This window comes from Eucalyptus grandis, chromosome 2 (genome assembly GCF_016545825.1).
Source record: "Eucalyptus grandis isolate ANBG69807.140 chromosome 2, ASM1654582v1, whole genome shotgun sequence".
NCBI lineage: Eukaryota > Viridiplantae > Streptophyta > Magnoliopsida > Myrtales > Myrtaceae > Eucalyptus > Eucalyptus grandis.
The window spans coordinates 7,806,739-7,818,898 of NC_052613.1; the positions used below are offsets into that span (position 1 = coordinate 7,806,739).

Here is a 12,160-nt window from a genome sequence, read left to right on the forward strand (position 1 = left end):
GGTTATATATTCCAAGTGAAACCTATACGGAACCTAAAAGCCCAAAACCCGAAACCGTTCACTCCTACTTACAGTCTATCTTTAGTTCAGCAAGTATTTGGTGCTGACCAACCCACGTGAGCAGCAAGAGAACTGGTCCAAAAGTGCAGTACTTTATTGACTTTTTTGCCCAACCTTCGCTTAGTCCAATGCTCTAGGACTCATAATAAGGTTATGGATTGGGTCGCCAAAGCCCAACTCTGCAACACTCATCCTCTATATTGGGCCTCATTTATCCCACCACCTCTCTTGGAATTGTTATGTTTTTTAAGCACATCTGATGTATCCATCTACATTTCCTTTTTGCAATTAAATGATCTTTTACCGACCCAAAATAATAATAATAATAATAATAAAAAGGAAACTTCAGCCTTTTCCTTTAAGGAAAACATTCATGAAAGATTATCCCATATACATGATTCATTAGCATTTAACTTTTTCAAAGTTGTTCTGTGTACACAGAAAGCACTATTACAAAGCATAAGGGCAATAGTAAGACCAGTTTACAAAATTTGAATTTTATGTTTCAAACCCAATAGGATACTGAGGTATAGATGAACAATACAATTCTACAAGCCGAAGAGACTGTTATCATCTGTGACAAGGGAAAAGCTCTTTCTTCCTTGGAAAACTCAGACAGAGTGCTTGATACCTTACGAGCTATAGTTATCAACTAAGCGCAAGAACAACCCGACCTATCAACTAAGCGCAAGAACAACCCGACCTATCAACTAAGCGCAAGAACAACCCGACCAATTAGTCGAAACAACATCGCATGTGTTATATTTACCTGTAAATGAGAAAATTTGTGTTCCCCTCCCATCAGAGGTCGGGTAGGAGAGATTTGCCTTTAAGCTGGAAGGTTGTCTAGATGCTCCGCATATTCATTAGCCCAGCAAATCTCGACCCTTAAATCATTGAAATCCATGCAGAACCCATGCGATCCAAAAGATGAGATCCATCCAGTTCGTGTGCACCTAAAGGCGAATAGCTTTCAGAGAATCGTTAGATGTTTCTAGTAAACAGACCAATTATAAATGCTCTCTCGCCTGGAAGAGATGGCCTCTACTCCCCATGGAGGTAGAAACCCTAACCCTCCAAACCCACCTTAAACCCTAATCCCCTAATACAGTTTCCCTTTCTCTTCCTCTTTCAACCACCCTTCTCATTGTCTTCGTAAAACCCTCCCCCGCCTTTGGCGAATGCTCTACTTATTTCCTTCATTGAAGGTGAAGTCAGTCCCCCTTAAGTGCAGCAACCCCAAAGACTTAGGTGAGGACTGGTTGCTCTCTACAACTCTCGGACCTCTCCACGCACTCACCTGCAAGGAACAATGGAGGAATAGGAGTCAGTGGAAGCCCATCTCAATCTGATAAGCAAGAGACTGGGTAGCCTCTGGTCCGAAAACAAATAAGCAGTGCTAGATGATTCTGTTACAGAACGGCAGATGATGGATTACTGCCTCACCCTTTCTGGGCAACTGTTCCCAAAACCAGCTATTAACATCCAAGCTTTTCTGAATACGATGAAGAAGGCTTGGTGCACGGACAATTTCTACTTTAAACAAGTTAGTCCAGGATTGTTCGCCTTCACATTTAAATATGAAACTGAAAAGGAAAGGGTATTGTCGGGATCATGGTGCTTTGCTAATCATTTATTAGTATTGAAGCAATGGGAAGAATACATCCACATACACCCCCCAAAAAAAAAAAAAATTGCACCTTTTTCCACTGTCCTTTTCGGGTTAAAATACATGGACTACCTTATGAATTATCCACAGAGAAGGGGTTACACACCGCAGCTTCTGTCCCAGGTTAGTTGACGTGATAAAGGCTGATGATATAAGTTTCACAGCCTCTAGAATGGACAAGGTAAGGGTAACTCTAAAGCTGGATGACCCTCTTTTACCAGGTACTTTTATAAGTTTTAAAGCGCAGAAACACTGGGTGGATTTTAAATACGAAAGACTACCACATTACTGTTACTCATGTGGGCGAATTGGGCACTATGCTAAGCATTGCGAGCTGGTTCCCTTTGATGAGGATTAATTTGAAGCGGGTATAGATGTGAAGTTCGGCCATTGGTTGAAAACTGAGGTAAATGAGCATCGTCCTTTATGGAAACTCTTTAATGGCGGAAGGGATGAGGAAGTGTTTGAGGAAGAAATTGTTCTAGAATCTCCTGCGTTGTTGATGCAGGACCCAAGAGAAAACATTAACAGCCTCGACTGGGAGAAAATTCAAAAGGAGAGAATAAACAAAGGTAACTTGGACAAAGGAAAGTCCCTGCACAGTATCATGGACAAGCGAAAAACCAGGGACCTCTCCTGTTACTCACGGGACCAAGTAATGCTCAGGCAGACCAGATTCCCCTTCCAGACATGTTGAAGACTGGAAATCTAAAGACAAAGCCAAAGACCTTTAAGGTCTCAGGTAGCTAGAAAGCAAGACGCCAAAAGAATGACCCTCTTGTATCTGATGAAATGATGTTACTGGACACTCCGATCCAGATTTCTGGAAATTCCAAAGAATGGGCTTTGGTGGAAAGCCTGAATAGCCACCGAGGGACAAATGATTTTTGTATGCTGGAACTACCAAGGGTTGGGCACAACATTGACAGTCCAGAATTGAGAGCTTTAGTGGCTCAAGAAAGGCCCAACGTTTTGTTCTTAATAGAGACGAAAAACCAGAACCAGTGGTACAAAGGCTGAAAAGGAGATTAAATTTTCAGAACTTATTTGCGGTGAACCCAGTAGGTATCCCCGCCCAGTAGGGTGGGGTGGGTGGGGGTTGTTGGAACAATGAAGCTTCAATCACAGTTGATTTGGCTGCACTGGAGTTTTGGATTTGACATGTAAGGATTTACTTAACAGAAGCACCGTAAGAGTTACTTTCATGCTCCGACAAACTTCTAACAGAGGGTTCATCTCTGGAACTACTTGACAAACATCAGCTCTTATGACACTCGTCTATGGATTTCTATGGGGGATTTAACGAAGTTCTCTATCCTTGGGAGAAAGTTGGGAAGAGACCTCCTGAGTACTATTGAATGAATGCATTTCAAGACTTCTTTAATAACTGTTCGTTAATGGATTTGGAGCGTAAAGGCTGTGCTTTCACCTGGGCTAATAACAGAGGTGTAGAATTTGTGAAAGAGAGACTGGACAGAGTTTTATGCAATATTGAGTGGAGAGTCCTATTCCCTAAGGCTGAAGCTTTTGCCTTGCCGGCGATTAGGTCTGACCACAGTCCCATTCTACAATCTTTATTTGCTGATCCAGTTAAACGCAAAAGGGAGATCAAATTCGAGGCCTACTAGTTAGAAGAGGAGGAATGCAGAAGAATTATAAAATAAGCCTGGGAGGCTCCGGACCTGGTGGGAAAAAGCCTAGTAGTGAGACAAATGGATGTGAAATAGAATCTAACAAGATGAAGTAGGGAGAAATAATCAAATGGGCAGAAAATGATGAAAGAGTTGAAGAAGGAGCTGCAGTACATAACTGATTATCAACACCTCAGTCAAGATTTGGGAAGAGCCAAAGAGTTGAAAAAGAAAACCATTGAAGAGATTTGGAGACGAGGAGAAGCATTAGGGGATGCGCTCATATAAATTGGCTAAAGTTTTTTTTTTTTTTTCCGCGGGGGGGGGGGTGGGGCAGGGTGGGTGTTTGTAGAAAAACAAAATACTTCCGTACAACAACCATACAAAGAAGGCAGAGAAATAGAATTTCCATGCTAAAAAATTCAGAGTGGGTAAGAAATCCTAGCAGTAGAAGCAGATGATCCTGAATTACTACAGGATTTGTATAAATCAGTAGAAGCAAGAAACTTGCAGCCTTTGCTTGACATTTGCCCCAGTTTGGTCACGGATGAGATGAATCACAGCCTAACTGAGAAAGTCACCATGGATGAAGTTAAAGCAGCTCTTTTCCAGCTTGGAGCAGCAAAAAGCGCCAGACCTGTTGGCCTCAATGACCAATTCTACCAGCACTATTGGCAAACTCTTAAACAAGAGATTTTTGACGAGATAGAGAATTCTTTATCTCAGGGAGGATGCAACCAGGTTTAAACAAGACTCACATATTGCTTGTGCCTAAAATACAAAACCCAGAAAAGCTAGACCATTTCAGACCCAGCAGCCTCTGCAATTTTGCCTTTAAGATTATTAAAAAATCTTGGCGAATAGATTAAAACCATCGCTTCCAGTCTTGATTAAGGAGGAGCAAAGTGCCTTTTTGGGAGGTCGACTAATCCAAGATAACATTATGATTGTCCAAGAGGTCCTTCACCAGCTAAGGATTCAGAAGAGGAAAAAATGATTTCAAGCCTTTGTTAAGTTAGACATGAGGAAAGCCTATGATCAAGTTGAGTGGGACTTCTTGGAAGCAAGTGTAATGAAGATGGGGTTTGATGAGAGGTGGGTTAATTGGATAATGCAATGCGTGACAACATCTCTCAGTGTAAAGTTCAATGGTGAACCCGTTACCTTTTTCCCACCCACAAGGAGCAGTAGGCAAGGGGATCCCCTTTCCCCTTATCTATTCATACCGGTTGCCAGCTTCCTGTCTATCCTAATGTCAAAAGTGATAGAAGATGAAAGTATCAAAGGGATTAGGCTGAACAGAAGTTGCCCAACATTACCCCACTTACTATTTGCTGATGATTCTATCTTTTTCCCGGGTGGATCAGTGTTGGAATGCCAAAACTTGGCAAATATCCTATATTGCTATGCAACTGGACAGGAGATTAGTCCGAACAAATCGAGGATTTCTTTAGCGTTAGCTATCCGCAAAGGCTGAGAAGTAACATGGCAAAAGCACTATGAATCCCGGAAATTGCAAAAACAGGGAAATACCTTGGAATCCCATCTGATTGGGGAGCATCCAAGAAGCAAATGTTTGCTTGGATACTAGCTAGGGTAAATTCCAGAATAGAATGATGGAAGGAAAATCTTATGTCAAGAGCAGGAAAGGAAATTCTCATTAAAACGATGGTTCAAGCATTACCTCAATATGCCATGTCGATCTTTAAAACTCCAGCATCTATATGTCGTGCCATTGAACGAAAAATAGCTCAATTTTGATGGAGAAGTAATGGCTCGAAATCTGGGCCACATTGGAAGAGGTGGGAAGTGCCGAAAACAAGGAAAGATGTCAAGGGCTAGGGGTTTAGAGACCTAATGTCCTTCAACAAGGCCACGCTTGGGAAGCAAGCACAGAGATTAACCCAACAACCGATGACATTATGGAGCAAAATCTTTAAGGGTCTTTATTTCCCTCAGAGGAACTTCATGCAGGCAGTGAAAGGGCTCTCGACCATGTTGGGGACGGCAGAGCCTTATTATGGGCAGAGACGCAATTGCTGATTCGATTATGTGGTCAGTGGGGACAAGTGAACATGTTAACATCAGAGAAGATAAATGGTTAAAGAGGGGAATTATAGGAGGACCAGCAAACAAGAATGACCCCAAAATAGTTAGCAAGCTGATCAACGGAGAGAAAAATGCATGGAATGAACAGGGCGATATGGGGACTCCTTGGTGACCAAATAGCGAACGAAATACTAAAAATCCCTTTGAGAAACAATGTTTTAGAAGACAAAATTGTGTGGACGGGAACTAAATCCAGTGATTTTTCAGTGAAAAGTGCCTACAATGTTATCAGAACAGAAGCAACAAAACCAACAGCAATCAAATATCAACCTCCTTTCAGCCCCCATGGATGCTGTGGAACAGAATTTGGCATATGTTATCCCCACCAAAAATAAAATCTTTTGTCTGGAGCTTATGTAAAAATGCCCTTTCTACTAAGGACAACTTGTTCAGTAGGAGAATCGCACCTGACCCCTCGTGCCCAATCTGTTCTTGCTTTGCCCTTGGATGAAGCTTATCTGGGAGAATCCGGCCCTGCAAATCAATATTCAAAGCCATGGTTTAACCTGTGTAGAAGAGTGGCTATTGGGTTTTGTCAGAAATCAGGGAAACTCACTGAAATTTGAACTCGTCTCAGGAGTTCTTTGGCTTATCTGGAAGACACGAAATAGCACCGTATTCCGAGGTCTCCAACCAGAGTCATCTGGTATCATTCAATCCACCCAGAATCTGCTTGAAAATTATGCGAAATGGAATGAGAGGGGAAATTTCAAAGGGAATCGGCGCAAGAACCCCGGAGCTCTCATTAAGGCGGATTGAGATTGGAAACCACCAATAAAGGAAGCTTTAAAAGTAAATATTGACGGAGCTTACTCACTGGGCTCAACCGAAGGTATTGTAGCCTGCATTGTGTGCAACACCGCCGGATCTCTGGTCGATGGCTTTGCTAGATCAGTGAGGGCTGCATCAGTATATCAGACGGAAACCCTTGCTTTTGTCCACACACTGTACTCTCTCCTCGAAGAAGTCTTAAAATGGAGCTCAACTCTGACTGCTTGAATTTAATTTCCTCGTTGAAGCTGCCGATCAGCAAGGGTGGAAGAGCTAGCACCTATCACCAAAGCTTCTGATCCGCTGTCTTGCTTTCCAGATATTAAAATCGAGTTTTGTAATGGGGAGGAAAATAGAGTTGTGGATTGGGTTGTCAAAGCCCAGTACTCGAATTCTTTCCCTTCTAATTGGCTAGCCCAACCGCCCGAAATCCTTATGGACCTACTATGTTTAGATGCCCCTGCTACAGGTTTTGTTTCTTGAGTTTCTAGACCCAAAAAAAAAAAAAATTATAAATGACTTGCTATGCATTAGGATATAGATCTTCCAAGAAATATGGCAATTGCAAGAGAGCTTACTACTAAATAATTGAAATAAGTATTCTTTGCATATCCTGATACAACCTCTACTGTTGCCATCTCGACGGATACTTTCAAATCAAAGTGCTCTGCTAACAGAGTGAGAAACAATGACTATTAGGCTGATACTGCCCGGTGCAAAATCAACAAAAAATCTCCACAAATATTTCTGTCCATGTATGCAGCAAACATATATCGATGACAACAAAGAGCTATTGTGAACTCCGATTCCTGCAAAGATTATCTATTAGTGTGCGTCAGTAATGATCCCGCCATAGTAGTCATGGTGCACACACCTTTTCACACAGATTAGAGAGCTCGTCGTCCACTGTTATGTCAGCTCTTTCAGCATTTGATGAATCTGCGGAGCCATTTCTGCCAGCTGCTGTATAAGTTTTCAGCAGCACCTTGGAGGCAATCACCTTGACCACCCACTTCATAAAAATGAAGAAGCACTACGGGGAAAAATACCAGTTATGCAAACCGAAATCAACATGAGCAGTGGAAGATTTAAAACCGCCCTATCCCGACTCGGCCTCATGTGATTGCTGCAATTGCAGCTCCTCCTAAGTAAGCCAATCCCAATATCTCACTGTCTCCCTGCACCAACCAAAAATATATGATTACAACTCCAGACTTTTTGGTCCAAAACAATTATACCAGCTTACAGGTAGTTTGTACACGACAGATTCAGAAAATTTCCACAGATTGCAAGAAAACAGTTTCTGACGCTCATGCACTAACATGGCCTCTCTTTTTCTTTGACAAAAAGGCCAGCACTTTGTTGGCAACTTGATAAGCTACATAGCCATAATTTGTGATTTCTATTATTTAAAAGGACGATTCACAAGTTGCAAGCTATTACAAAGTAGGAATTAGTATGCTGCTATAGTAGCACGACTGTTCATTCCGGACCATCGCCGAGGGCATCTCTTCACAAACTATTCTAGGTTCTAAGTTACAAGAAAACATATTGGTAATACCACATCATTGACGATGTGGTGTCACACTGAATCACATATTCCCGATTGTCAACAACTACTAAGAAATCAGCACACTTGATATCATTGTTGCAGAAGATACTCTTCAACAATACTGGATGCAATCATAAGTTACGCAATTTTTTCCTATTATTATACATCAATCCTGACGACACTACAATACATCAAGCGTTTGTCTAGATTCAATCAAGGGATTAACTGACCAAAATGTTGATCATAATAGAAAGAGAAGTAATTCAGTGAAAAGGCTAGGTGATCATCTAGTAATTAAAAAAGAATTGATGCATACCTCGATCATCCTCAACATGTCTTTGCTGACCAGAAAATTCCCTAACCAGTAATTAAAAATTAATTCAGATATATATTGAAAATGACCCCAAAATAAGCAACACTATAATCAAAACCATGGAAATATTACTAGTAAAATGGCAGAAACTGGAACAATAAATTCAAAGTAGAGTGTGGCTTTTGGAAAAAGAAATATATCAAGCAGCATGACAGCATTGACAGCTCCATTAGCCCACTAAAAGGACATCACAAGTCAGATACATCTGGAAGTCCATCAATTTGCTCTGCTAACAGAGTGAGCAACAACAACTATTAGGCAAATACTTCCCAGTGCAAAATCAACAAAAGATCTCCACAAAAAAAAAAAATTCGGTCCATGTATGCAGCAAACATATATCGACAACAACAAAGAGCTATTGTGAACTTCAAATCCTGCAAAGATTATCTATTAGTGTACATCAGTAATGCACCTGCCATAGTAGTCATGTTGCACACCTTTTCGCACAGATTAGAGAGTTCATCATCCATTGTTATGTCAGCTCTTTCAGCATTTGACGAATCTGCGGAGCCATTTCTGCCAGCTACTGTATAAGTTTTCAGCAGCACCTTGGAGGCAATCACCTTGACCACCCACTTCATTAAAAAATTGGGGAAGCACAACGGGGAAAAAAAAAAAATCAGTTATGCAAACTGAAATCAACATGAGCAGCAGAAGATTTAAAACTACCCTATCCTGAGTCAGGGCCATGCGATCGCTGCAACTGCAGCTCCTCCAATGTCTCACTGTCTCCCTGCACCAACCAAAAATATATGATTACAACTCCAGATTTTTTGGTCCAAAACAATTATACCAGCTCACAGGTAGTTCGTACATGACAGATTCGAAAAAATTCCATGGATTGCAGAAAACAGTTTCCGACGTTGGCAACTTGATAAGCTACATAGCCATAATTTGTGACTTCTATAATTCAAAAGCATGATTCACAAGTTGCAAGCAATTTTTAAGTTAGAACTAGTATGCTGCTACACTAGCATGGCTGTTCATTTCCAACCATCACCGAGGGCATCTCTTCACAAACTATTCTAGGTTCTAAGTTAGGAGAAAACATATTGGTAATACTGCATCATTGACAATGTGGTGTCACACTGAATCACATATTCCCAATTGTCAATGCACACTTGATATCATCATTGCAGGAGATAATTTTTAACAATATTTGATGCAATCATACCTTATGCAAGTTATCCTCAAAGTTGCAGGTTTCGAGGCTATTCCCTAAATCTAGCCCAGGATATTCTGGAAAATAGTATCACACACTTACAGCACCAAGAAGCATGCTTTACTTCTGATCATGTCGACAAGCTTCGTTTCGGATTGTAGATAACGCACATCGAAATAATGTATGAAAGATAGGAAGTGCTATTTCATGTTTTGGGTCTAGAAACTGCAATCACCTATCACAGAGTAAAGCACGTTGTTTCTAGACCACTTCACATTATCGACAAACTAACATTCAAAGACTTGGCCTAAACTTAACGTCAACGGGACGTGACTGGTGGATTTACATAATTATTGTTCATCTCAATAGTGGTTGCTCTATCTATACATACCAATCCTGGCATTCTCGAATGGTTTATCCTAAACATTCCTTGACCCTGCAAAGTTTGAGATAATAATAATTTGCATTAACTACAAGCCCACAAAATAATTCTGCACATATTTCCATAAATTCAGTTTACCTTCAATTGTGGACGCAAGAAAGCATGGTGCACCAAGTAGAATATTGAACCACCAAGAGCCCCAGCCATATAAATTACTAAGAATTCCAGTTTAAAATTTCACCCAATCTAAACATACAGGAGTTATCGTTCAGAAATTGTCAGATTAGGAGTTATCATTCAGAAAAGGTGAAAAAAGCAGTACCCGAGCATGTTAGGGAAAGCTCCAGACTTACAATATTCAGCTTTTCACCATATCCTCCAAGGGAAACTACTCTCCCTTCTTGCAAATGCTTACTGTCCTCTTTAAAATTCTAGGAACAAATCTTCATGATGACAAAAATATGTTGGCTGGCCCTACTAGCATCTCCCCTGTTTTATGTCAACACAAAATTAAAGAAAATCAACCTTAAGTTGACAAAAATAAGTGATCACAATCATCTAACATGGGCTGCTAAAGCGGCCTTCTGAGTCTTACCATTGTGGCTCGTTTCTTTTGTCCACTGGAGATGTCTCTTATCATTTCATCTCCCAACATTGTGTCGGCACATATTTCAAGACCCAGAATCTAAAATTAAGCATTGCAAAAAGAAGAGAAATTTAAGTCTTTGTGTCTTTCCCTTTTTTCATGGCATAATTAGAAGAACGGACTAATGGTGTTTTCACTTTCTTGATTATACCTTGAGTATATAATCGGTAACTACATTAGTCTCCTATCCTTCCAGTGATGCTGCCTGCAGAAGATTAAGGTCAATAGAAGCATTTGACCAATATTTTTTACCGTCTTTTGCACATACAGATAAGAGAAAGTACGTGGATGAAAAATCTGCAATCAGAAAACTGTTCCACCGTTCACTATTGAGATCATTTCTCACCTTCATAAAAGATATCTATGTCAGGATCGGGTTTGATATTTGCCTCCTTCCCTCTTCTTGATAACTTTGGTAGCATCTCTGAAATGCATTGGTAGTATTATACCGATTATACGTCTAAATCCTTGCTCAACTTATCCTTCAAATCATGATTAACACAGAAAAATAGCCTGAACTCACCATAACGGGGTCCGACACCTTAACACCTGACCAAGAAAGCAAGAGTTTCCCTAACAGTCATTTCTCCTATATGGAGATCATATTGACTTATGTTCTGCGGTACAAACTCTTCCATCCCGTGTCCGTTGTACATGACTCTTCCTGATTCCTGTGTGACTTGCACGACAAAACATTTCACTCTTTGAGACAGCTCTAGAAGTACTTTCTTTATGCTTACCTTCAAATCTTTGCCGAGCTTCCCAGCTAATGCTAGAAATAAGGTGGTCTTTCCAGAGCCTGGAGACCCAGAAGTAATTGACAAAATCCAAATCGGAAACGAATTTAGTACAGCACCACCGATTTGAAATCAGAGCTAGACAAACTCGCACCAGTAGAAGCACAGCAACAACCATCATGACAACCCAGTAAAAGAAGAGAACAAGAAGGAATGAATTACCCAAGTTGGTAAGGGCGGGGTCCAGCGGGGAGCGTCGTCCAGCGGCGGGGCGAGCGGGGTGTGAGCGGCGACCAGCGGCGGGACGAGGCGAGCTCTCTCGGGGACAGGGGTTGGGCAGAGAACGGGGAAGCGAACCGAACGCTCCGGTCTACCCGAGAACCACGCTCACCCCTTTCCACATCACCTCTTGAGCTTGACCTCCACACCGCCCGCCGTCGCCGGCGTCAACGCCGTGTCCAGGCCAACTGCACATCCAAACCGAGTCACCCTTTCCGTCGTCTTCCTCAATTCGTCTTCGGCTTCGTCTTCTTCCAGCGTCTGCTCGTCTTCATCTTCGGGTCACCGGCCAGCTCTGGTCGCTTCGGCTTCCTGCTGTCGGCTCCAGATGTGGTCTTCAGCTTCGTCTTCTCTGTTTGCCTTTGGCTTTGCCTTCCTTTGTTCGTCTGTTCGTCTTCAACTTCGTCTTCCACTGTTCGTCTTCCTCGATGCCCGAATGCGTTCGGCCATGAATGGCTAGATCTGGAGATTTGGAGAATGAGGCCAGCGAAAGTGACGACAGCCATGGCAGAGGAAGAGAGAAGTTTTCAGTTTTTTGATTCCACGTCATCCGAGCTGCTATTGGATGAGAGCGAAAGATGCTCTCAGCTGATGACGTGGTGAGATCTGAATATTTTCTCGAAAAAGAAAGAGCCTCGGTTGAAAAGGCTTTTTTTTAAGCTCTTGGGATTTTAGCTTAAAAGATCCCCGAATTAAGTAGTTTTCGACTTCTTACTTGTGTTGATAATTAAGTACTCTGCCTTTACCGATTTGTGAAATCCGCGATTCGTCTGATCAGATTCCCTTTTT

At 41.6% G+C, this 12,160-nt stretch overlaps 1 long non-coding RNA gene across 3 annotated transcripts; it reads right to left on the bottom strand.

The window, feature by feature from the left end:
* Window positions 1-513: 513 nt before the first annotated feature.
* LOC120290148 lies at window positions 514-11,873 on the bottom strand. Of its 3 annotated transcripts, none has more exons than XR_005547993.1 (15): window positions 10,879-11,873; window positions 10,702-10,779; window positions 10,507-10,560; window positions 10,305-10,394; window positions 10,063-10,198; window positions 9,848-9,955; window positions 9,719-9,763; window positions 8,835-8,898; window positions 8,603-8,740; window positions 8,109-8,149; window positions 7,115-7,418; window positions 6,287-6,520; window positions 6,026-6,138; window positions 5,877-5,943; window positions 514-1,360 (listed from the first exon to the last, which is right to left on the bottom strand). It is a non-coding gene; the product is annotated as an uncharacterized LOC120290148 (long non-coding RNA). The 3 variants fall into 3 exon arrangements; XR_005547995.1 differs by having other exon boundaries at window positions 6,283-6,520; XR_005547994.1 differs by lacking the exons at window positions 9,719-9,763; window positions 9,848-9,955.
* Between the last annotated feature and the right edge of the window lie 287 nt (window positions 11,874-12,160).